Raw genomic sequence first — 25,713 nt, 5'->3', positions numbered from 1 at the left:
CTAAAATTGATTGTAATATATATTTCTATCAATCACCCAGCTTTAAGTTATGGTTTATGCCATGCAAAATAGGTGACCAACATTTCATGAAAGAATTTCTCCTCTACCACTTCTTTAGGATGAAGTAATCGGACAAAAGTAAACAGATCAGTTAGCAAATCAGTTAGGTTTTGGGACCCCATACCACCTATGTGGCAAACATGGGGACAAATTTTATTTCTGAGGAGATTCAGTGTAACCCCTGCGCTAAGCATTCCCATCTTGTGTGTGGTTTCAAGCTGTTCAAAGTCAGTTTACCACTACTATCAAGAAAGCAAAGTTTTTAGTATATTACACACTCCTGAGCTATAGTCTAAAACTGTTCTTCATTTTGTTTCTTTGGATATTTTTTAGTGTGCGTTTGCAGGGGGGATTTACTCCAAAATCAAATAATTTTACCAAACAGGAAAACAATTGGCTGCTAGATCTCAGGTGAATCTGAAACAGAAGTAAGACTGCCATCTAATATGGAGTTGAAGATCAGCTCTGTATTATCTAGCTTTGGCAAAGGGAAGTAATTAATCTTTTTATGACATGTACGAGCGCTGAGTGTAACTGTTTTCTCTGAAGTTACTTACATCTCCTGTAGCTGTGCAGCAATCTGGCTCTCTCGTGGGGAAGAAACAGGTATGTAAGAGTAATCCCAGATCTATGACTTATAGTAGTCTGCAAACATCATTCATCTCCCAGTAAAACATTTCCCAGGCTAATGTGTTTCGAATTGGAATTATAAACTGTCCAACAAAACTCAATTAACGCAAGTGCAGAGACTGGCTGGACATTTTATGCAGTTCAATATTCAGCATACATAAAAGTGAAGGATCATTAAATCTAACAAATCTTTGTTCTGGCATGCTGCAGCTGGGCCTGCTGGACCTACATACATCTGGGGGGTGATTTGGAAGAAGTAAGCTATGCATTTTTATAGCATCTATGTTAAAAATTTGAAAGTTAAAATTAATAATGTATTTAGTATGCAAATCTTAGACTTTTTCTTTAGCTCTGGCTAATGAAGATCATCCCTGGTGTAGGAAGTGAGGAGGCAAGTGCAGATCTTTTCCAAAGAATCTTTTCACGTCCAAATATATGGTTGTGATACATTTTGTGCAGTATCAAGTAGTTTTACCTTATCTTGGGCACTATCAGGGAGAATATCTTTTCACTGTGGCTGTCTCTAAAGGGTGAACTCTGGGACTTACAAAACACAAAATAATCCTGATTTAATCAGCAGTGCATTCTGTATGTCCTGTGCCAGATCTGAGATACAGTCCAGAGTCACAGCCACAAAAGTACATTTGGTAGAAACAGGGAGACAGAACCTATGACAAGGAAACACACACAGATCTCCTAATAAGTTACTGCTACTAAGCTATACTGATTTTCAAATTGATGGAATCCTGCTTTAGTGCTGCATAATGCTTTTTATCACTTATCTGTAAGAATTACAGAAAACTCTGATTGTCAGTATCTTGTACTGCTGAAGACATCCAGATTTACAACTTATAAACACCCAGAAATAAGAAGCATTATAACATACATCTTTGAATACCAATACAGTTAGGCACGTTATCCTTGATGCCTGTTACATGTGTGTGTGGCATACTGGGCTACACCAAGATAGGATATTCACCAGAGTTTCAATAAAACTTTGTTGGTCTCATAGGTGGTCTGTATTTTGAAAATAATACAGTCTGATGTCCTCAGGTTTATCCCATAATAATTATTCCAGTCCAAGAAAGGGAGAAGATCCAAGAATCACTAGAAACAAGAATTGGACAGAAAGAAGAGGCCCCCTAACTTAATCTCTTATTACATTTGTTGTATCCTAAAAATCATCAAGGCTGGAAAAGATGTTCAAGATCTCTAAGACCAAACATGAACATGGCCTACCAAATCCCATCACTAACCCACATCTTTAGTGCTACATCCACACATCACTTAAATGCCTCCTAAGAATGGGAACTCCACCACTTCCTTGAGCAGCACGTTCCAAGACTTGATCACTCACTTTGTGAAGAGGTTCTTCCTAACATCCAGTGTAAACCTTCACTAGTGCAACTTGAGACTGTAAAATTGGAAAAACTCTTTGTCACGCATGAGAAAACTCACGAAAACATAACACTATCCATTTTACGACTGTGAGATATTTTTAAATGAAAGAGAATATCTGTTGAATATCCCAAAGTATCTGGAAGTATACTTGTGAGAAATCTGGCTGCCTCCACACAGAGCAGCATATTTCTGCTATCCTCTGAGAGCATTTGAAACAGGCTCCCTATTACTGGCTGACAGCTGGCTCATCAAGAATATTTCATTGAGGTTTTAGCACTTCCTCATAGGACTTTGTGACAGTACTGGCAGGAACTCCCATGTCTATTTCTCAATAATGTTATTTTCAGTAAGATAACTTTAATGTCAACTCAGCTTGAATTACTTCCTGTTATGAAAACACAACTGAAAGGTCTTCAAGAACTGAACAACTTGTACTGCATTTATTATTCAAATTATTCAAATGATTTGCAAAACATATTTATGGTTTAGTTTCTCAAAATATGTATGTGTACACATATATGTACACATAAAGACATCGGAAGTAGTTTTGTCTTCTCTTAATCACAGTTGAAAATAAATGATTGCAATATACCACGGACTGTTTTGCTTCTGTAAGAAACCTCTACAACTGTTACAAGTGTACTTTATACATTTTGGGGTACATAGTGACTCTCAAGTTCACAAAATTTGTGTTCTTACTATCCATCATTACCCTCTTCCAAAGGTGATTGCAGCAAGAATGGGGTTAGTCTCTTCTCACTGGCGACAGGACAAGGGTAAATGGCCTTAAGTTGCACCAAGGTAAGTTTAGGTTGGATATCTGGAAACACTTCTTTACAGAAAGTGTTGTTAAGAACTGGAATAAATTCCCCAGAGAGGTGGTTGAGTCACCAGTCTTGAATGTGTTTTAAAATCATGTAGGTGTGGTGCTCGGGGACACAGTTTAGTGGAGGGCTGTTAGAGTTAGGGTAGTACGGTTAGCTTTGCAGTTGGACTTAATGATCTCTAATGTCTTTTGTAACCCGAGCAATACTATGATTCCACTCAAACCACTCTGGAAGCAAGAAAACAGGCACAATATTTGATGTATGATTACGCTTAAAAGTAAGTAAGTAAATAAATAAACAAATGGGGTTACAGATTTCTATGTCAGAAATGTGGACATCTCTATGTGGTCTCTGAAGTTCAGGGTAACCTGAGGCACAGCATCCTAATTTCGCTTTGTTTTTGTAGAGAATTCGATCAGACAGAAAGGACTTCAGACATCTTGTCTAACTGATACTGGTCATGTGATGTTGTCATAAAAGAAAGTGAAATATATGAAGACTATGGAATGGGAACATTACTAAAGCCATTAACATTAAGAAGATATGCAAAGTTTTCTAATTTCAGTGGGATTGAGATAGCACCATTTGCAAGTGTCTGCAAGTGTCCATAAACTATGATTTCAGTCACTAGATTTACAGCAGCAGTTCCCTCTTCTCCCATTGTCAATGGTTTAGCAATGTCTATATTTGCCAATCTTTGTCTCTCTGTCTGAGACGAATACAGTTTATGTTGCTTCTCCTATTGCTGCAGTAGTTCCAAAACCATTAGACCAAAGCCAGAGACCAATTAAGCTTGATGTTGTAAGTGAATGTTTTTGCTCTAAAGACCACATGAATAATAATAATTTAAAAAAAAAAAAAAAAAAAAAGCAACGAAAAACACAATAGAAAAGGGAGAGAAAATACAGAACTCAAGTGTCATTATTTACGTTTCACAGAAGAAAAAATATTGTATATACTAGAGACACATTTAGATACATTGTAAACTAAAGGCATTGGTAAGTGTAGAGCTGGGAGACAGATCACCTGCGATTCAGCGCCTAAATAGAAGACAATTCCTCAATTTGTGCATCCCATCAACACCTTTTTAAACTACTCTGTTGAACTTTGCAGGAAGTGACTTGCAAAACAAAGATAAAATATATTAGTTGTTATGGTATCATAGTCACATTCCTGTTTTCCAGGGATCTTACTGCTTACAGATACGGGACAAGAAGAATAATTACCTTCACAGTTTGGAAGCACCTTAGTACAACATTAGATACAGATATCTATGAAATACATTTACTATATATAATTTTCTTCCCCCACAAAATATTTCTTTCAGTGAAAGTCTTGGATTTTCCTGGCACTGATTATTTTCCCTATTCCTAGAATAACTTGTTTTGTTCTTTCACAGGGCGTGTAACAAAGGTTTCTCTGAATTCAGATAAAGACTGAATATGTCTCTAGACAAAGGCTATTTACATACAGGACAATGCTGAATCCTTACAAGAGTAATTTGACTAGGCTTTCCCATGTTTCAATGCAGCCATTATTGAATGTTGCATTGAATCCCTGCAAGCAATTCCCCATGTTCCTTACTATACTCCTGCCTTTGGAAATGCTACCTCAAGCTGGATGCCACATATTCCTACATTCTGACACAGTTCTTCCACCTGGGAAGACTGCAATAAAAACGGATACAGTTGATATCAGTTGGCAGAGCTCAGAGAATAATAATGGTAATAATAAAAGATAGCAGAAAAGCTTTATTCTGGAGTTGTTTTTTGGACATCTGCAGCCAGATGGTCACCTCAGGGAATTTTCTGGAGATTGCTGTGGTTCAAGCTATGTCTCCACAAGAAGGCACGTTTCTGGTGTATGGTAGGCTTGTTTTTCTCTATTTCCTAGTAAAGAAATGGTCTTAAAGGAAACACACCTTACAGCACCTCACAAGAGTAAGCGACATGCATACAGTCTGTTTTTATACCAGATGCAAAAAGTTTGGCTTTCTTTTTACTAGTTTTCAATGAGATTACAAAAGCAGATCTACTACTTATGAATGTGAGCAGGAATAAACTTGCAATATACAGCTTCAACCCAAATACAAACTACACTGCCTGGTAGACCAAACTGGGGTCTACTGAAATTAACATCCCTGACTAGCTGCATCATATTGAAGGTAGGACAGCCTGCATCTCTCTAAATAACAACAACAAAAAAGTTAGAAAGTTTCTCTCCCTTTTCTTAAAAAGAACATTATTCTTTTTTCATAACGTTACTTTGGGTTCAAAAAGCACTCCCAGAGACAGTCAGCTAGCCTCTCTGCAATACAGGGAAATACATCACTCCTTTCAGAAATGGATAATAAACACCTAATTACATTTCGCCATACTGATCGTATTTTAAGCCATTCCTTGAGATCGACAAATACAAAAAATAGCATAAAATGGCTTTGAAATTCAGAAAATAACTATTATATATGAAGTCTTCTTAAAAGCTTTCACTGAGTTTTGGCTGCAAAGGAACACATTTAAGAAGTATCATGTCAGGTTCAGTCCTCTAGTTTTTACCTAGCTATTTTCAACTTTTATCTCTGTTGTTTTTCTCAGACTCTATCTTTCCCTCTTCAGTGCTGCTTTCCTTTGATGTCCGCGTTTTGAAACATCAGAAAAGTTAAGAGACTGTGTTCTGCCTTTTTCCATGCACCTCAAAGATCCTGGAAACCCCAGGGATCTTCTAATAATAAACAGCAGCTTCCCAATACAGAAGGTGTCTTTGGGACAGATTCTACTGTGAATGAATTTCTTTTTCTTTAGTAGTTCCGTACAGACAACTTCACTTTCCTTCTACTTTCATGGACACTTTCAAACCATTCCTATTCACTGCAACTGAAACCATCTACTGCATATTAAAAATGTCAGTATTTGGCCCCCTGGCTGTTAGCATGTCCATATTTTGCAGCAGATCTCTCTATTCCTTTTTTTTTTTTTTTACCTTATCTTCTTTTCGTGATTCTGAGACTGTTTGTTGTACACTATACAGAAAATAAATCTTAATTTGGAGTCCTTAAGAAATGAATTGTGCAATGCAGTTTTATGGCTCCAGTAAAAGTCCCATGTATCCAATCCTATATTTTCTTTTAGGCACTTCTTAGTTTATCATGGCTAGTAAGTGTAACAAAGCTATTCTCAGGATTCTTGTAGTAATAGTCTCAGGTTATACACTTCCAATTATCACAAAATCATCACCTCTAACGCACTTTATTTTTGCAAAGCTCAAATGAATAAGAGAAGGGATATTATTCCTTTGTATGTTTAAGAAAAAAGGCAGAATAAAAGTTTGGAATACTAGAGTTAATCTAACTTTAGCTTGAGCTTCTTTTGAAATGAATTGTTTATTCCCAACTTGGGTGTTGTTATATGCATCATCCTCTGATAATGTTTATCACCGTGAATAACACTACTGAAACAGAGCTTGCTTTCATTTCCATATGTAGTTGCTCCATTACTCACTCTTTTATTTGAAAAATCATTGTTTTTATTGGCTTTGGCAGAGGAAATTTAACCATATATATAGCATTTACTAGAAGGTAAGAGTCTGTCCTCTTATATGTGCAACTTAATCTGATTACTAAACAAAGGTCTGATTTTTCCGTAAATGAATAATTTTTGCTAAATACTTGTTTATCCTTTTGCAGTTATTAAATAGGGGCCCACCCACATGGCTGTTCTCTCCCATTTTTTCCTTCTTTTTTCTCCTTTTATTGCCCTGACATTTAACATTATCCTTGTGTATCTGTTCCCATAGAATGTTTTTTTTAGGTCTTGGTGTTGATTCTGCCTGATAGCTTTGATGAGTAAAAGTTTGACTCATTCAATCAGATCCTAAATGTACAAAACAGATGTCTATTTGATGCTAATTGGCATAGAGGTCTGTTTCAGACAATTACGAACTTAGACCAACTCTGGCACCAGTGTGGACTGTTTTTACCCTCATCCTCCAGATGTCCTATAGTTTCATATGCCCACCCAGTAATGTTAAATAGCACGGGATACAATTACTAAATTGTTGGCAAGTTTTAATTACTTTGTGCTCATTTTCCAGATAAACGAATTTTTCTGCCTGCATAATTTTAAACAATTGTATGGTTAACATAAGCATAAAGTCATTCTTTTAAGATTTAGAAAAACATACACCACATATGCTTTCTCTCATACTCATGCATACCATTTGTACTTTGTTCACCTTCCATCTCTTCAACACACAACAATTATGCAGAGGATAATATCCCTGTGTCAGCCACGAATAATTTGAGCTTTCCTTTACTCTACCACCATATCTTCTTTGAGTTGCTCAAAAGATCCTGAACATTCAGTCTGCAAATCAGGGATCCCTTCTGCTTCAGCTTCTGGTTCAGCTTCTGGTACATGGACTTCACGTTGCTGAGTTTTATTCTTCTGAAGAGGCAAAAAGGTCCTATACCAGTGCAGCAATTGAACGGGACAGCTGATTAGTTCCAGGTTCTATTAATTAGATATTAATAATTGCTTTGTATGCTTGTTCTCTTTCTGGTCAGCTCTTCCTATAGCCTTATTGATATTATACCTATTGACAGTATAGAGCAATGAAACATTTCTATAAAAGGATATAAAAGGATAATTTTCTATAAAAGGAGTATACAGAGGAGTATTCCCACCTGAAGAAAAAGAAGAAAAGATCAATCAACAGTTCAGTTCAATTCTGCAGTTAGAGTAAGACCAGTTTTGCTCTTTTCCATAGTTATGGCAAAAGCGTAGTAATCAATTCCTCAGATGAATGAGCAGTGATACTTGCTAATTCTGAAAGATGTTTGCTTTCTTAGCTGTTCTTGCTCAGTAACAAGCACTTAGAAGTTCGCCCAGGGCTGGGTGAAAAGTGGAAAAATTAGAAATAAACATATGTTAATTAGTCTCATTAGAAATTCTTTGCACATGCTACAATTAAATTACTTGTAGTTGCCTTGAAGAAAGTTAAAAGACTGTCCTTATTATAACGGTTTCTTAATTGCTCTTTACATTAGAAATGGGAAACAGCTGCGTATGTGTTTTTTTGTTTGTTTGTTTTGTTTTTTTTTAAAGTTGCTTTTTGTTAAAGATGAAGTTTGGTAACTGGTATGAGATCAAGCATACCAGGAAGAAAAGGAAGACTGGACATAATAAAAAGTCACATTTTTAACATTTCAAACATTCCCCACAGGAAAAATTATAGACAGAAGGAGCACGATAAATTTGACTAATCTTTTTAATGCAGATCTGAGACTAAACCATGCAGCAAGACATTTCCCCATTTGTGGGCAATTATGGCAATTTTGGCAGATGTTCTGGAGACCAAGAACTTAATTTTATTGTCTGGTGCATGTAATTTATAAGCTTTCATAAAAACACTGATTAAAATAAACAGAACTGGTCCTACTGATTTCTATGAGTAGACCATGGGTATCAAATAGATTTGTCTAGAGGTTGTCTTTGCAAAAAATGACAATATATTGTAAAATAGAGAACTTTCTATCTACTTTGTTTTATAACGTATGTATAGTTGCTTAAAAAGTTGCAAGAAAACTTTAGAGTAGTGAGAAGAAAGTAAGCAAAATGAATTTAAATCCTTGCCAAGGTAATTTCAGCTGCCATAAAAAGTTAAATATTTTATATGAACATCAACAGATAAAAGACAAAAAAAATCTCCTAGAGAGACTGAGAGTTTGGTTTATTCTTTTGCAATTTAGTGTTATGAACATCAAACAACACCTCTGGTTACTCCCTCTTTCTGGCCTCCAGAAACAGAACCTCTTTTCTGAGAAGAAGAGACAAGTCAAAAGGAGAGTAATAGAATTTTCTTATTTTCCCAGGCAGAGAAGAGAATGAATCCACTTGTCCTATATTTTGGTAAATCTTACTACCACAAGAATCATTCTGGGGGTTCCTACTTCCACGTTTTAAAAGTCAATTTCATTGCTTTGTTTTTTGAGTGAGGAAAAGAGCACGGCCACTTTCTCCAGTTGCTTTGGTTCTGGACCACACCTACCTTACCCATATCAGTCTGATTCCTGTAGCTGGCACTAAATTCCACTCACATTTCACCCCCCAGTAGCTGGCAATTAATCCTTTCATGTCACACACACACAAGGTCACAGTCACACTAGATTCCCAGCAGTAGTTGGTCTGGGAGCACATACAATTCCCATCCAAGTTGCTGGGAGTAGAAGACCCACACTTGTCCCAGTAAACAGCATTGAGACTCCCCCACTTGCTCACATCACAGACCCTGTAGGCTTACACCTCATGTCTGAATCCAGTAGCTGGCACTAAATCTCAGTCCTACACACAAGACACACCAATGGCATGTCTGCTTCCCAGACCTGACTCCAGTAACTCACTGTCCTTCGTTCACTCACACACCGCTCTCACCAAGAGCTGTCACATTATCCTCGTAATGTGCATACACGCAAAAGAGAGTGTGAATACACAAAGAGAGTTAAGGGGAGATTCATTGAGAAAACATAAGACAGGACAAACTGTAGTGATCCAGTGCAGGTCTCAGCTAGATGATAAGTGACTGACAAGCCTAGTTTCACATTTATCGCTCATTTATACCCTTTTCTACCTATCCTTCTATGTTTGTCCTTTCCTTCCATACCTTTCTGAGGTTGCTGAGCTCTGCATTTTCTGCACTCTCCCAGTCTGATCAGCTTCAAAATCCAGGCTGATCTTCCTGGAAACAGTGTCTACAGTGTGATAGGCCATCAGTCTGTGTGGGAGAAGTGATTCTTGCCATTGTCTCAAGTTTTCTTCGTCAGATCCGTGTCTCAGCATTTTCATTACTGTTCCCCCTTTAGTTATCATCCTGATGTAGAAATCCTCACTTAGATAACCTTACTTTTATCAGTATTCTCACACTCCATCTCTGTATTTCTCAATTTGTACAACCAGCCAGGTTTCTATCTGGTCACTGTCTCCCTGTTTAGAAGTTCTCAATCATATTAATCCAGCTGAAATAGACATTCCCACAGTCCTAAATGTCCACATCAATTAATCTGGCTGACCAGACTTTGTTCATGGCACTACTTGCCTTTCTTATTATTCCATGTTGCACTGGAAAATATACTCTACTGGACACCCTGGAACAAACGCTCTCCTTCTCCATGCCTTTTCAACATTGCAGAATCTAGCATTGTTAGTATTCTATCAAGAATAGAATAAGAGAGTGAGAAACCCACAGTTTCTAGTGTGCTGAAGATATGGTCCACAAATAAAAGCTTGTTGAGGTGGTAATGGACAGCCCAGATGTTTTCAATCAGAGGAATAACTGTTTTCCTTCATTAACTCATTCAATCACAAGTAGACATGTGTGGCCCAGCAGTCTTTATCAGCATCTCTACTTACATAGAATGTATTCACATAAAAGTAAATAAGCCTAACATATCTACTGATTTGAGAACAATTTGGCCTTATGCAAGACATTGTGTTGCGCTGCATTATATATAAAATACATATATATATTGATTGGATATATATTGGTGTGCCTTATAGTGAACAAGTATGATAACCTTGCAAACAATAAAGAAATCCTACAGGACAAATATGCATGTCTTCACCCAGACAAGGCATCACTGTGATCAAGATATTATAGCTCCAAGATGATGCCATAAGGAAACAGCTCTTTCAAAGATGAACAGAGCACCTGTGAAATCTGTCGGCAAATCCATCACCTTTCTTTTCCTCTACCCTGTGCCTTACAAAAAAGATAAAATATAAAGCTAGTTGAACACTTACAAACTTTTCTCTTTCCCTAAAATTTTCATCAGAGAATCAAAGCTCTAAGAATTCACAGTTCAGAGTTCCAAAGAGTCAATTGGACGCCTTATAAAAAAATGGGACTTTAACTCCAAACTCTAAATGTATGATGAGTGTGAGGGATATCAGCCCTTTAAACCACAACCCATGCAGCAGAGAAATTCAATGATAAGTTAATAAAATTCTCTCATGATGACTCTCATTTTAAGACTGCAAGAACAGAATTCTTTCATGCTTCCCCTTCATTTTCACCTCATTCAAGAACTGGCGAGACCTGCACTGTGGTAGCAAAATATAATTTTGTTGCTTTATTTCTAAGGAGAGGAAGAAACACTTTCTCTACTTTCAATTTTATCCTGCATTTGAGCAAATCCACAGGTCAATTCTATTCTTGCAAGGGATGTACTGGCTTTTTCTCTACACATTGAGCTGTTAACAACACTTCATGTCCACACAACCACATTTCCTGTATTGTAGTTTACTACTAACTTTTTGAAATGAAACACTCCTGAGGTGAAAAGGCAGTTCCAAGCCAATTTGGGTAGAAGCACAGAAAAATAGCAAAAATTTTTTACTGATCAGTAGATCAGCATTTTTACAAGCTCTTGTAATATTTGAGGGTTCAGTGGAGAAGTCAAAGGAGAGACCAAGTGAAAGTGAACTATTTTTCCTACACATTGAATTTTTACTTTACCAGTATTAGCTTGTTTCCACCCTCTCAACGGGTGAAAAATAAACCACCCTAGTTTATTCACGTTAGGCATTTCAGTTCCCACTAAAGTAGTGAATGATTGTGTTTAAGTACTATGTGTAGTTTGGGCAGTTTTTATTTGAAGCGCAAGAAGAAATTGAAATGAGTTTTCTAACATAATGGATGTTCCTTTCTCTTTCTAGTTTTACAATGGAACATCTCGCAAGGCAATACAATCTATTACCTTTTTCCTCAGATACATTATTTATGGTAACTGTAAGAGTGTGCTTCATTTTTCTTACAATGAATTCTTGCAAGCTACCCAAATGTGAATTTGTATTATTATCTGAAAATATATGTTATTGCAAAAAATTCTAACAGATCTTATGTTGGATGTGAACACTCAGATGCTCTGCATTTAGCACTGCCTGAAAGGCTTAGTTTGAACTTCAACTGTTATATGATCTACAAATTACAAAAATACAAATGGTAAAGGTTTATGCACAAAACTAAGAGACCAAGGGGATGATAACCAAAAACAAATAAGGAAGGAGACAAAAAGAACTAATCTCTTAGATTAATTATTAATTCTGATGAAAAACTGACTTGGCTTTCCTGCTCTCACCTATGCAAAACTCAAGCCAAAGTTTCATAACTGTATATGTTTACCTATCACATGACTTATTACTGATTAACTAATATGAATATCTTAAGAATTATTGGAAGAACCCTTTTATGTAATTACTGGCTTGTCTAGACATTGCCAATGACTTTTTAATTTGATCCCTTCATTTTCTACCCTCTGAGATATCTTTTATGTCATTGCACAATAAAACATAGAAAAAGTTCTGTAGAAGGGTATCTCTGCTCTTCCCAGACAAGAGCTACCATAGAAACTGCAATTAGATCTGAAGTATGTGTGGGGGTACAGAACTCAAAGACTTACAGATCTGGCCAGTCTTACAAGCTTCAGGACTCCTAATGAAGAACTCCTATTTTCACCTGCTTTGTCTCCTGCCCTGTCTCTCCAGTTGAATCTCCAGAAGCAGATGGCCAGGAAGCAAGAGATCTTTTCCCATTTTGACCTGTCCATTAGTCACAGAGTGTCAGTAGCTCTCAAGGTTCTCTGCCCAAAAGAGCATCTCAAACTTATGCATTCCCAAACAAAGCATAGTATTGAATAAAGCTCTGGAGCAGAGCCTATACATGGAGCCCATTCCCTCACATAGCTTCCTTTTAGTGAGAAGTCTTAATCCTTTAAACTAGGTTCACAGTTTCTTACAAATTATATTTCCACCAACTGGCTCCGAACTTCTCTAATTTCATACATGGGTAATTTTTACTGCTTCCTAAAACACACAAAAAGGTGTTACTGCTCAAACTGAACTCTAAAACATCTTGTGCTAGAGAAAGAAATACTTCACGGGAATGAGAGCAGCTAAACAAATGGGTAAGTAATTAAAATCAATACTTAACATGATACTCTTGGACTTCCATTAAGAACTGGGAAAAGGAAAATATCTCTATACTGATTTACCTTCCTAGCAGAGTCCAAAGTGTTTGTTGATTCCTTCAGGACTGCATTTGTGCTATTTGAACATTGCTCAGAGAAGCCTTTAGAGAGGTTTAGTATAAACAAATCTTCTAACAGAAATCGCCAACTGTTTGAACAATGTCAAGCCTACCGAGTTCAATGCTGTTACAACACTTGGACCTCCAGCCAGGCTGGATGGGGCTTTGAGAAATCTGGTCTAGTGGGATGTATGCCTGCATATAGCATTCAAATATGCAGCAGTTCAAACACTTATGTTGTAACAAGATGGCATTTTATTCCTTCTAGATTATTTTTATGTGTGCAGAAACAAATTCATAAAGGTGAGAATGTATTTAGCAATAAAAACTGAAAACAGAAAATCAAAATGCTTATTATACCACACTGAGAAGAGTTATCTTGACACAGTGCAGAAAACTCAGCAGCAATAAAACATAATACCCAGCATTCATCTTTACATCAGAGCTGCTGTCTGCTTAAACTAGGGCGTCTCAGGTATAAGAATAAGTCTTACATTAGAAGTAGTATGGACTTCTCTGACATTATAATAAAAGCACTCAGGATGATGCAACTCAATTGTTGGTCCCCTATTCTTTGAATTTGCAACTCTTTACTAATGTGTCAATTAGCATTGTTATATAAGAAACAATAATGAGATGAAATAGATGAACAAATTATTCATCACCTAAACACAGTAGTCTATTATTTTCATTGACACATAGTAATTTATGAATTCCTACTGGTTTCACACTTGGTTGTTATTTGATTCTTCTGAAAGAAAATGTTTTCTTTAAATAAAAATGTTACAAAAATTTAAATACTAATACATATCAAAATCAGTGAACACAAATTAAGAACATTTTGATTCAAGGACTGTTTCATTGTGGTTTGTTTTTTTTTTTCCTGAAATTATTTAAGATGACACATTATTTTAGTATGTTCCTGAAATAAATCTAATACTGTATGCTATTTTGATGGAGTTGTTATAAGTATAGTACTGAAGTAAAAGTATATCTAGCACATTATTTTATACCTTCCCCGCCCAGGGTTAACCAGACACTTTAATGGTCTATAATAATCTATTCATTTCCACTTCTTAAAAAGATGGTAGCCTTGTGTATTTTTGAAAAGGATTGGAAGTATATTCAATGAAAGACATTATATACATCCTGGATGTTATTATTCTTATGTGTTGGTTGAGTGACTTTGCTGTGTTTTTTTTTCTTGGACCTTATATTAACAATGACAATTCATGCCACTTATTAGAAACATTTGTCTAATACGTATTTCTGTGTGAAGAGAACAAGTTATTCAGTGTACTGAATGCAATTCTATTTATTATAATTCTATAATTATTATTCCAATAATAACACGAAGAACATAACCCTCTAATATTTCCATTGCTTTACTTAGATGTGAAATGAGATCTGGACCTACGCCTTCACGGGAATATCACTATATATAAAGCTACCTACATTTTTTTCCTTGGTATTTCTACCCAGTCAACAGCAAAAATTTACATTTTTATTAAAAGGAAGATTTTTGCACTGTGAAAATCATTTGCAAATTGGTTTACCAAGAGCAATTTATCAATGTAGATGTTTTCATCTAAGTAAATGTTTTACTTCAAATTACAAGGTACTTTTCTTCAAGAAAATTCAAAGTTCATATGCAACTACTAATGATTAATCGAATGAAAAATTATGGATTGCTGAACTTTTTCAAAAGACATATACATTGCTGAGAGTTTACTTAGTTACTTTCTACCAGAGCAAGCCAAACAACTTCAAAAAGGATTTGATTTTGTGTGAAAAGCTGAAATTCACAGAATCACAGAATTGTAGGGGTTGGAAGGGACCTCCAGAGATCATCGAGTCCAACCCCCCAGCCAAAGCAGGTTCCCTACAGCAGGTCGCACAGGTAGGCATCCAGGCAGGTCTTGAACATCTCCAGAGAAGGAGACTCCACCACCTCCCTGGGCAGCCTGTTCCAGTGCTCCGTCACCTCACTGTAAAGAAGTTCTTGTGCACATTTGTGCGGAACTTCCACAAGTTTTCAGCACAAGTTTTTTTAAAAGGTACATAGCTTAACAAATTGGTCTTTCTATTTTTCCCTTTTTGAAAGTCAAGACATTTATGCAGACTGGTTTCACCTAATACTGAGCTGATGTATTCCACAAGGTTGGGAAAATGCAGTACTCTGTTATGATACCTAGCCATAATCAAGGAAGCTATGGTAAATTTTCTTGAGTTTCACTGTGAATTTTGATGAATTATTTCAGTAACCATTAAAACCAAGTTGAAAACCAGTAAGTGACAGTCACTATATTTTGAAAACTGTTACTTTATCAAGGACTGGAACTGAGTATCAGTAGTAACACCATTTCCATGAAAAAGAATAGGTAACTTCTCTCTTACATAAGTATCATGTTGTAATTCATTCTGGAAATCGCAGCACTAGGAAGAGAATTAACAAAATAAAAATCATGACTAATGTATAAACCCCAATGTGACTTTCAGCTCCAAACTGAAATTCCTGTGCACTAAATAATAAGAACAATATACAGAGTATATTGACCACTGATATGATTAGGGCTACTACTCTAATGGTGCCAGAAGCCTTGTGATCATAGCATATATTTCCATGACAACATTATTTTTTATATCAGTGTAAGACTACATCAAAAATATCTGGTAAAATACTTGAAGAACTTGTGATCTGATTCCATCTTGCCCTAACTCTCTCCATTCAATATTTCTGTTTGGTGAACTAAAGTTAAAGAAGTACATAGAATTCTCACTATGACCATCCTGAATGACAGGGAGCTTCCTTAAAGAGACGTATCAATGTATCTTTATCTAGTAATTAACAAAAATAGATACATAATCTTCAAGTTATGCAAAAAATTTACACTTTTTATTTTTTTATTCTTCAGAACGCTTTCATAATCTCCCTAAGTACTTCAATTTTTTTCTATTCCTTCATGTCATGGTATCATTTCCTGATTGTAGCCTGTAACTTGGAGGAAAAACCAGATATGCTCTACACAACCTCATCCCTCAGTTCTAGACTAAACTCCATACTGTCATACAATGGCAGAGATGGTAAGATCAATATTTTGTGTCTTTTCGTTTATTAGAAAATACATAATTAGTCATCTGACTATAAAGTCTAGCATAGTCTATAATGGGCTTCTATCTTGCTCAACATTCCAGAGCTGGAATTGAAGTGTTAATCATTATAAATTGCTGCTTGAGAGAAGGAGATAGCAATAAAGGAAAAACAAACGTATGGATCAAACAAGATGTCTTCAGAGAAAAACAATTCAGGAAAGATTAATAAAGCCCCTTGAAACTATTGGTTTAATTCTGTATGCCTGTTAGAGTATAATGGATAATTATCACTATGAGATATCGTAGAAATCTATACCATGAGGAACTGTATTTTTCTGTGACTCACTCACTCTGCAGGCAGCCTGATAAACAAACAAGAATAACAATGCTAGGGCCCAATAATTCTCTGATTAGCTAGATAACAGCTCACTGTGTCAAACAGTCACCAAGTCAGTCAGAGAAGACAGTGGTATTTATGCCCTAGTTTTGCAAGGAGATTAGAAATTACAGAAGGATTCTAGCACAAAATAGTTTTGGGAAAACATGACCACTAGCAATCTTAGTTTAAATAAAATAGCAGGCAAAACTAGACATGAAACTAAGCTTCAGATTTTGAAAGAGTAAATTTCAATAACATGGTAGTAAAATCAGATGGATAAAGGCACCTAGATACTTAAGTATACAAGACACCTAAACTTTCCTCCAAAAACAAAGATGCGAAAGTCCAAAATAAGTAGTAAAAATCATCTGAAATTTGTTCTCTGAAAAGAGAAATTATAAGAAATGGTACCAGTTGTCCTCATCAAGGATGACATTGAAAATAATTAAAGGATTTTAAACATAAACAAGTGTGGAACCATTTGCAAAAAAACCACCCTCAAAGAAAATAAAAATTTGTAAATACATTAAAATTAAGTTTTTTATTATGTAAACAATGAAATAAAGTAGCAGTTGAATGAAAATATATTTTTGTAGTTACTTCTGAAACAAGTGGTAATTGCTTAGTCTTCAAAGAGCACTTGGGTCACTTACCTCTCAGCTCACAGTACTTGGAACAACACCCTCTTGTATCTTCCCAAGAAACTTTCTAACTTTCCTTCACTTCTGTAGCTCTACTATGAGGTTTGAAACTGAGCTCATCAGGTAAGTGTGCTCTGGCTAACTGAATACCTGATTGTTAAGACTGTACTCACCTGCATTCTCTACCACTGAACTGCAGCACAGAGAATTGGCTTCACATGTAACATGACAACATTTGATCTGACAGAAAACTACTGATTTAGATCTTGTATGCATTAGATATATTGTTGGGGATAGATATACTATTGGGGAGAGGGCTGTTCAATAACAAAAACAAAACAAAAAAAACCCAAAAAACAACATTCTAAGGTAAATATATGTTTTTCAGATAAAATTTCATCTAGTTTGGTCATTGTCTCATTACTTAATTACATCACAGTGCCATGAATGTTATAGCCTTACCAATTTTATGATGACTTAACTGTGTCAGTGAACAAGGGAACAGCCATTGATGCCATTTCTATGGACCTCAGTACAGCCATTGACATAGTACCCCCAACATCCTTCTGTCCAAGTTGGAAAGATACAGATTTGATGGACAAGGAACTGGTTGTGAGATTGCAGCCAGAAAGTAGTAGTCAATGGCTCAACGTCTGGATGGAGATCAGTGATGAAAGGTGTCTTTCAGGGGACAATGCTGGAACCAGTGCTCTTTAATGTCTTCATGAATTACATCAATAGCGGGATTAAGTGCACCCTCAGCAAGTTTGCAGATGATACTAAGCTGAGTGGTGTGGTCAATATGCACAAGAAATGGAATACCACTCATAGACAGGCTCTAGAAACGAACCCAGCAGGAGCTTATGAGGCTCAATGAATCCAAATGCAAGGTCTTGCACCTGGGTCAGGGCAACCCTCACTATCAGTACAAACAGGTGGAGGAAAGGATAGAGCACAGCCTAGCCAAAAAGGACTTGGGGTACTGGTGGATGGGAAGCTGGACATGAGCCAACAATGTGCCTAGCTCAGAAAACCAACCATATCCTGGACTGCATCAAAGAAGAGTGGCCAGCAGGTTGAGGAAGGTGTTCCTGCTCCTCTGCTCTGTGAGACCTCACCTTGAGCAGTGCGTACAGATATAGAGTGCTCAGTACAGAAGACACGTAGTCCTTTTGGAGCGTGTCCATAAGAGGGTCACAGAAATGATCCAAGGGATGGAACACCTCCCCTGTGAGGACAGGCTAAGAGAACTGGGGCTGTTTAGCCTGGAGAAGAGAAGGTTCTGGGGAGAGCTGACAGAGAAGTCTTTCAGTATTTAATAGGGGCTAGAAGAAGAAAGGGACAAAATCTTCACTGGTGTCTGTGGTGATAGGATGAGGGCAAATGGCTTCAAACTAAAAGAAAAGAGATTGGATATAAGGAAGAATTTTTTTCGAAGTGAGAGTGGTGAGGCATTGGAACAGGCTGACCAGAGAGGTGGTGGATGCCCCATCCCTGGAGACATACAAGGTCAGGCTGGAGGTGGTTCTGAGCAACCTGATGTAGCCGTAGGTGTCCCTGTTCATTGCAGGTGAATTTGACTAGATTGCCTTTAAGAGTCCCTTCCAACTCAAATGATTCTATGATATAGAATCAAATTATTCTAATTTCATCATTTTATAATGAAATTATGAAAATTTTGTTTAATCACTGGATAAATACTAATTTAAAAAAGATGCTTTGAGAAAGCAGAGATTTTTCTGGTAATATCTAGGTGTGGTTAGATCAGCTATAGTTTGCGTCTCTTCCCTCCTTGTCTCTTACAAAATTAATTATCATTGTTGATTGTTTACACATAATGAATAAAAATGTTCATATGAATTTTGCGCTTTACTTGACACAAATTAAGTAATTAGATAACAGCAAGGCTTTCCTTACCCAAGACTGAAAGAAGTGGGACACTTAAAATACAGTCCATCCTTTATAGCATTCTGATTGTACAAAAAATGTAATAGAATGGGTCACGTTGCTCAGAAATCCAAGAATTCACAGGGAATGTTCACAACCCTATAAATTAATTACAATTTATTACCTAAGGTGCACTTGTTGGGTTTTGAATTTGGCACAGACATAATCACTTCAGGTTTGTCTGCACCTTTTGTACAGAAGCACTGATGCCTGGTAAGACACCTAAGCAGTGTTGAAAGGTACTCCTTTACCACAAGCTATATTTATCTTTTATAAATCTACACTGCTTTGTAATAAAATGCTCTTTCTTTTGACCACAGCTTGCCAGCCACAACAGCAATTTGATGCTCTGAGTTGCTGCTTACACAGTTCTTGGAAGCTCTTAGACCAGAACTAAATCCCTCCATGCAGAGAACATGCTTTTCTAGTAGTAGACAAAAAAATTAAGTGATGTATTCTGTCAGCATATGCAGGGCTGCAGTTAAAATGTTATGGGCTGGCGTGCTACAGGAACAGGATACTTCCACCAGCCAAGATCTGTTTTAATTGAGCTGCTGTTTGTTAAATTTTATGCAGTGGTTTCATTGTGTGCTTGTAGCTGCTTTTGTAGGAACACCAAATGTTGATTAACTCACAAAAAAATGAATTATTTGATGACGAAAATCAAAATAATCACACAAAATTTGAAGTTTGCTCAGAAAGCCAATCATAGCCACTAAATGCTGGCATGGCAATTTGCAGTGGTGCCCATAAATCCTGTCACTTGAAAAGGAGCCAATTAATAACTAAATGCATCCTTGTACTGTGCAAGTAGTAAACAAGCATACCCATTTTGCAAAGCTCTTGAGTTGTAAGTCAGTGGAAAAAAAAAAATACTTGTCAATGTATCTTTCCCTCCCAGTCATATTCACGGGGAAGAGTCTTATCTACCTTTGAAAAAAAAAAAAAAAAAAAAAAAAAAAAAAAAGAGAGAGAGAGAGAGAGAGAGGTAGATCCAGACCAGTAAGAATTTCTCAGGTGGCTTCTGACAGGCTTTTCAGCTTTATAAAGAGACATTTCTACCAGTCAATATTTAGCTACCTTTTTTTGTTTTAAACAAGATTTCAAGCATTTTTTTTTTTTTTTTTCATTTGTGTTATATTTAGACTGACTCACATACCTCCCTTTCCAATCAGTTGGTTAAATAGACAAGTTCAATCCAAAATGCAAGTATACACCTGTAGGTTAAGGGACAAATATTTTAGGTGAGGCAAAACGTCAAATTAACATAATTTGTGACGACTGAAGACTTAAATTTAGAATGACATCTTGCATGCCCTATTCTCCTTTCAAAAAGATATATCAGTTCTCTGTCCTGGTATTTCAGGCAACAGTGCAAGAACAAAGCAAATCTCAACTTTTCATTCTGTCTCCCTCTGGTCAAAGTGACAGATTCTACTGCATTTCCTCAGAGAGTGCTTATCTTCAACAGAAAGCATTTTTAAATTGCTAAGAAAAATTGCACCAAATAATGGCAGTTTTCCCCAGTCTAGAAATAAACTTTTTAATGAAGTGCTCTGAATTCATTTCAGTATTTATTCCTAGAGTCAGAAAAAGTGCTTCTAAATGTACTTGTTTTCCTTTCACTTGCTTGAACCAGAAGCATTGATTTAGGGTATAAGTCTGGATATATAATGTAGGTTAAAAGAAGATTCTCCTAGATATAATCCAGTCTGCTTTTCAGATCAATGTCTTCATGCATCTCTCCCCTAGATATTTCTCCCCTAGTTCCCCCAAGGTAATTGCAGTACATGAAACATCCTGATGATGCTGCAGAAAAATATTTGCCCACAGGAATGTTTTTGTCTTTCAAATATAGCTGACAGGATTTAACCAAATCAGGAAAGATATCTCCTTGGCTGCACAAGTCATCACTTCAAAAGAAAATAATGGAGTGGTTGAGTCTGTTGATTGGTTGAGTTATAGGAGTGTACACAAGACCTGTCTGCATTTATTTCTTCAAACCTTCTTTTGATAACTGTTCACTACAAAACTATACAAACTCCCTCAGAGATGAAGATTTGTATTGCAGTAGTTTTCTCACAAGGTAGCCAAAAAGTGGCCAATTTATAATAAATGTCTGCCTTTGTGTGCTGAAATATTAGTTTAAAATACTTCATTTCTAAAGGGAACAAAAGACTCCTATAACTGTAACGCTGTAATATCTAAAAGAGGTCAGAGGAAAAAAAAATAAAAAAAAAATCAAGCATTATTTTAATCTTAGTTAACATCTTTTTACATAAATACAAATCCTTCTATTGAGATAAAGTAGCAAATTATTTAATCATGCTGGAACCACTCCTGGATTTGAATACAGAATACTGATTTAGATTGTCTTTACTTCGCAATCAATCTTAAGCTATCCTTTTCATACACTTTTGAAGAAACCCCTGAAAGGAATTAAATATTAAGATATTTCATTCTGTAAATTGTATGCCATATAAATTTCAAAGATTCATACATTCCTGTAAGTAGACATTACTAGGCATTTGAATTAAGTCTTCTTTGTAAATCCAGTGTAGTAGTTAACAGAACATGAGAGCATTTGTTAACTATTATTCCCAATCATTGAAACAGAATTTTCCAAATTAATGGACAAGTTAAAATAGAGGATAATATCTTTTCTGCAGTAACTGTACAGAATATAGTGAAATTCTTCCAGAAAATAAAGTACTATGTAGATCTTCCTATATGGTAGATATGTATAGCCTTGTGTAATTAAAATAAAGATTACATGAAGCCAGCACAATAACTTCAGAATATTAAATCAAATATGTAAACAAATAGTTTTAAAGCGTATATTTACCATTTTATTACTGCTGTTCATTCTTTTTTGGTGATGTTAGTGATTCAGAGTGAGGCATCTTTCAAAACCATAATCATTAAAAAGCCACGGAACTGGATTTCAGATTTATTAAAATGATACGGAAGCTTTCTTCTGATTCAGAATTACCTATTAGTTAGAAATGAAACTCTGTTCTACACTGCTTTGATACAGTAAAGCAGTTTTGCTTGCTTTCCTTTGGAAACAATTTCAGACACAGTCACAGTAGAAATATGCACTAACTAGACAAATAAGCAGTATAAACCAATAAAGATTTTAGCCCACAATAAAATAAAAAATATCAGTTCATTTTTACAGTGTAAAAATAGAAGTAAGTTTTGAAAAGCTATTGCTATGTATATTAATACAGAAGGTTTCTAGTTTTGACACCTTAACATTTTGCAGTCTGCTGAACTTTGTGGTAAACAAATTCATTTTTTTTAGTACAAAATCTGTATTTTATTAAATACAGATGTTGCATTCTATACACAGGAAAGCAGAGACACAAGTGTGACTTGCAAATCATACACAGGAGCGGTGACACTAAATCTAAGCGGAGAGTAAGACTTCTGTAACTTAGCTCTGCAAATGGTTGTCTTTCCTTTAACTAATAGTATAAAAAACCCACAACAATTCTAAATTAAAGAAATGGCACGCCCACAACCTTCAGCTTGCTTGTACCAACTCCTAGGCAAGCAGTCCTAGAAATCCCCCTCCCCTCCCCTCCAAGAATTTAAGCGAGTTGGAAAGTGATTAACCCCATTCAGGGATGTCATAGATTTAGAAGGAGCTCAGGGGAAATCAGTGCAAGCATTGATTTGATTTTGTTTGAATATAGTATCAAAGAGACATACTAGAGAAAAGAGATTAATCCAGCAGAAAACACATGCTATAGCTGTGTTACGAATATTTGATGGGCCTTCAGTACTACAAAGCCAATACTACTCTACCACGGCTAAGGCAGGAAGTAATTCTCACTCTGTGTGTGTCTGCCTACCTATTAATCACGTTTCGTGCTACAGGAAATAATGGGATGCAGATAAACCTCTGAACGTTGTTATACATACAGAAGACCAGAGCTCCAGAATTCACACAACCATGCCTAACAGGTTACTGCTCCCCTTACTAGTCAATTTGTTCAGCAATTTTTGTTAGGTTATCTGTCACACCTGCACTGAGACAGCAAAGTAAGGCTTTGAGTCTATTACTCCCAGGCCTCCTTTCTACCACCTCCCAGGGCTGCTCACATTATGTGGCACTAGTTTTACTTCTCTTTCTTATGAACTATTATATATATATATATCCTTTTTCTTACACCAAGGCAGCCAATGCCTCAAATGATTAAAATCTGAAGTTGTATCTTTCAAAATCTCATTATTGAGCTCAACATTTTAACATATACAGGAAAACATAAGAGTATTTTAACTTGTGCTACAGAAAAAAAAAACTGCTACTGGACAAAAAAGAACAATACATTTAGTTCTCTCTTCTTCGGGTGTGATTTGTTCACTTTTTAAATCTATTTTATTTTTCCCAAATAGCATAAATGCAGGATTACTCTATAGCTGCATACTTCCTTTAATATGGGAGAGATTATTCCCCTCTATTTATATTTATTTATTTATTATATCTATTTATTATATCATGCGTTAAAGGAGGTGGAGGAAATGGAATCAAAATTTCAGCAGCTCTTCCCTCATTCTCCCATTTTTCTGCTGCGAAGGCATTTTTTTTTCCCTCAACTTTTGCTCAAGACACTTAAGGCTGAAAGAAATAAGTTATTATTCAAGTTCTTTAAAAAGATACTACTTTAAGTTACTTTTTTATTCAATTCTTCCTGATACACTAATTCATCTCATGTAGCAGGCAAGTTAATTTCCTCTTGAATTTCTCAAATTCTACTATATTTAATCAGAAGAGGCTGTTTAAAACGATTAGTGAAATTTACTTTGACTCTCATGTAAATGTTGGGTTTTCATGGCGAGTATTTATGCAAACTGGATACTTACTGGGAATGAAACAGCTGCTGCAGTTTCTGCTTATCAAATCTGAAAATACAAGTTACATGGTTTCTATCTAGCTATGCAGAAAGAGCATCAATTGCAGAAGAGAATCAATTGCATAGAAATTATTTCTTTTCTAATACATCCAAGGGAAAGAGTAAGTTGCTTTATAGGTTGCAGTACACGTGCAGGTTGCCCCCAGAGACGTTCTGTGGAGAGCTGTTAGTGCACTGATTTGGATTAACCTACTTTATCTCGGAAAATGTTACATGACATAACCTCAACAGGTTTTTTAAAAAAAGGCATAAACAACTGTAATGTTATGATGTGATGGAAAGTACAGCAATAATAGCAGGGTAGCAACATCCTTAACTGCAACAACTGAGGACAAGCCCAAATGCAGATGCTACGAATACAGAAATGAAAGAAAAAAAAGCTGCTTACCTTCAGAACACCTCAGGTACATAGGGATCTCCACCAAAATATCCTTACCTCTACTGCCAACCCTTACATGATATTTGGGAGGGGTGGATCCTGGCTCCATTCCATCCAATCACTCAGGTGCATTGCACCTGAGCTCTCCTGGGTTGCCCCTGACTTCCCACCAGGTGTTTAATCACTATTTCAGCCCATGACTTAGAATTTCAACTACAACAATTTTTTCATAATTTAAGTCAATATCTTGTTCACTAGCCCTGTGATATTATTGATGACAACAACACATATTCATTAAAAAATTCCCATGAGAATTTTGATACATTTTTGTTTTGAAGACAAAGAAGAAAAGGTTTTGTAAACATAACCTGAGCTTTCTCCTTCTCAAGCCTCAAATGAGAAAGATATTCTCAGATACCAAAAAAGAAGATGGTGTTTTAATCTTAATATCCTAAGTTCTATAATGTTACTGCAGAACAACTGTCAATTGTTATTGCACTTACTCAATAGCCTTTGAAATTACTTTTGAGTCAACAATACATATGAAAATTACAATTTTCATCAGTGTGACTTGATAATTATGTTATGTTATATGCTAGGGTCCAGTTCTCACAAAATAAAAAACTTGTCTGACTCCTACCAACCATTAGATTAGTCCCTTAAAGCATCTATGAGAGAGTCCAACTCACTAAGCAAGATGAATTATTAGACAAAAATCTATTTTCCCTGCATAGTCTCCTTACAGCATGATCTTCAAGTTGGTCATTGTAGAGAAGAGAATTTCCTCTCCGTGACTCTTTTATCACAGTCACATTGTGATAAAATATGTGACACTGAAGCACATGTGACATTGAAGCAGAGTGTCAGTCATTTTCCAATGTCTGAAGACAAATTCCTTAGTGTTATATTTACTGCTCTCATTGCAACACAGCAAAATGTCTTGTAAAACTGGTAGGAAATGGAGTGGAAAAATGAAGGTATAATTACATGCCCCTGCTTATGTGTTATGTGGTTAATTAATCAAATGAGTGAAACGGGAGCATGGATGAAATGAATTAGTCATTAGAAACAATGAGATTTGAATTGTATTTTACCAGACCAATAAAGTTTTGCAGGAGTCAAATGTCTTAGGAAAGACAATAAGAAATGACTAAATAATTGCTGGGGGGTGGAGGAGGGGATTTGAACAATCTTCATTCTGACAACAACTGAAAGACCATTATTTTACCTAAATGTAAAATATATGAGGATAGAAGAGATGAAGAAGATTATTCTGACTTCATAGAGGCTGGGAGATCACTAATGTGCATTAAATCTGTATTTCTAGGCTTTTGCTTGTTCCCTAGTCTAAACAGCA

General features: G+C 36.0%; 1 long non-coding RNA gene across 2 annotated transcripts; it reads right to left on the bottom strand.

Annotated features, from left to right (window-relative positions):
* Window positions 1–5,220: 5,220 nt before the first annotated feature.
* LOC125689360 (uncharacterized) lies at window positions 5,221–24,405 on the bottom strand. 2 transcript variants are annotated; one of them, XR_007375217.1, is made up of 5 exons: window positions 24,366–24,405; window positions 23,928–23,966; window positions 20,215–20,272; window positions 7,600–7,806; window positions 5,221–7,379 (listed from the first exon to the last, which is right to left on the bottom strand). It is a non-coding gene; the product is annotated as an uncharacterized LOC125689360 (long non-coding RNA). The 2 variants fall into 2 exon arrangements; XR_007375216.1 differs by lacking the exon at window positions 7,600–7,806.
* Window positions 24,406–25,713: the final 1,308 nt, after the last annotated feature.

The sequence above is a fragment of the Lagopus muta genome, chromosome 2, assembly GCF_023343835.1.
Source record: "Lagopus muta isolate bLagMut1 chromosome 2, bLagMut1 primary, whole genome shotgun sequence".
In the NCBI taxonomy this organism is placed as follows: Eukaryota; Metazoa; Chordata; class Aves; order Galliformes; family Phasianidae; genus Lagopus; species Lagopus muta.
The sequence above is the reverse complement of the archived record's forward strand: the minus strand, read 5'-3'. Positions and strand labels throughout refer to the sequence as shown.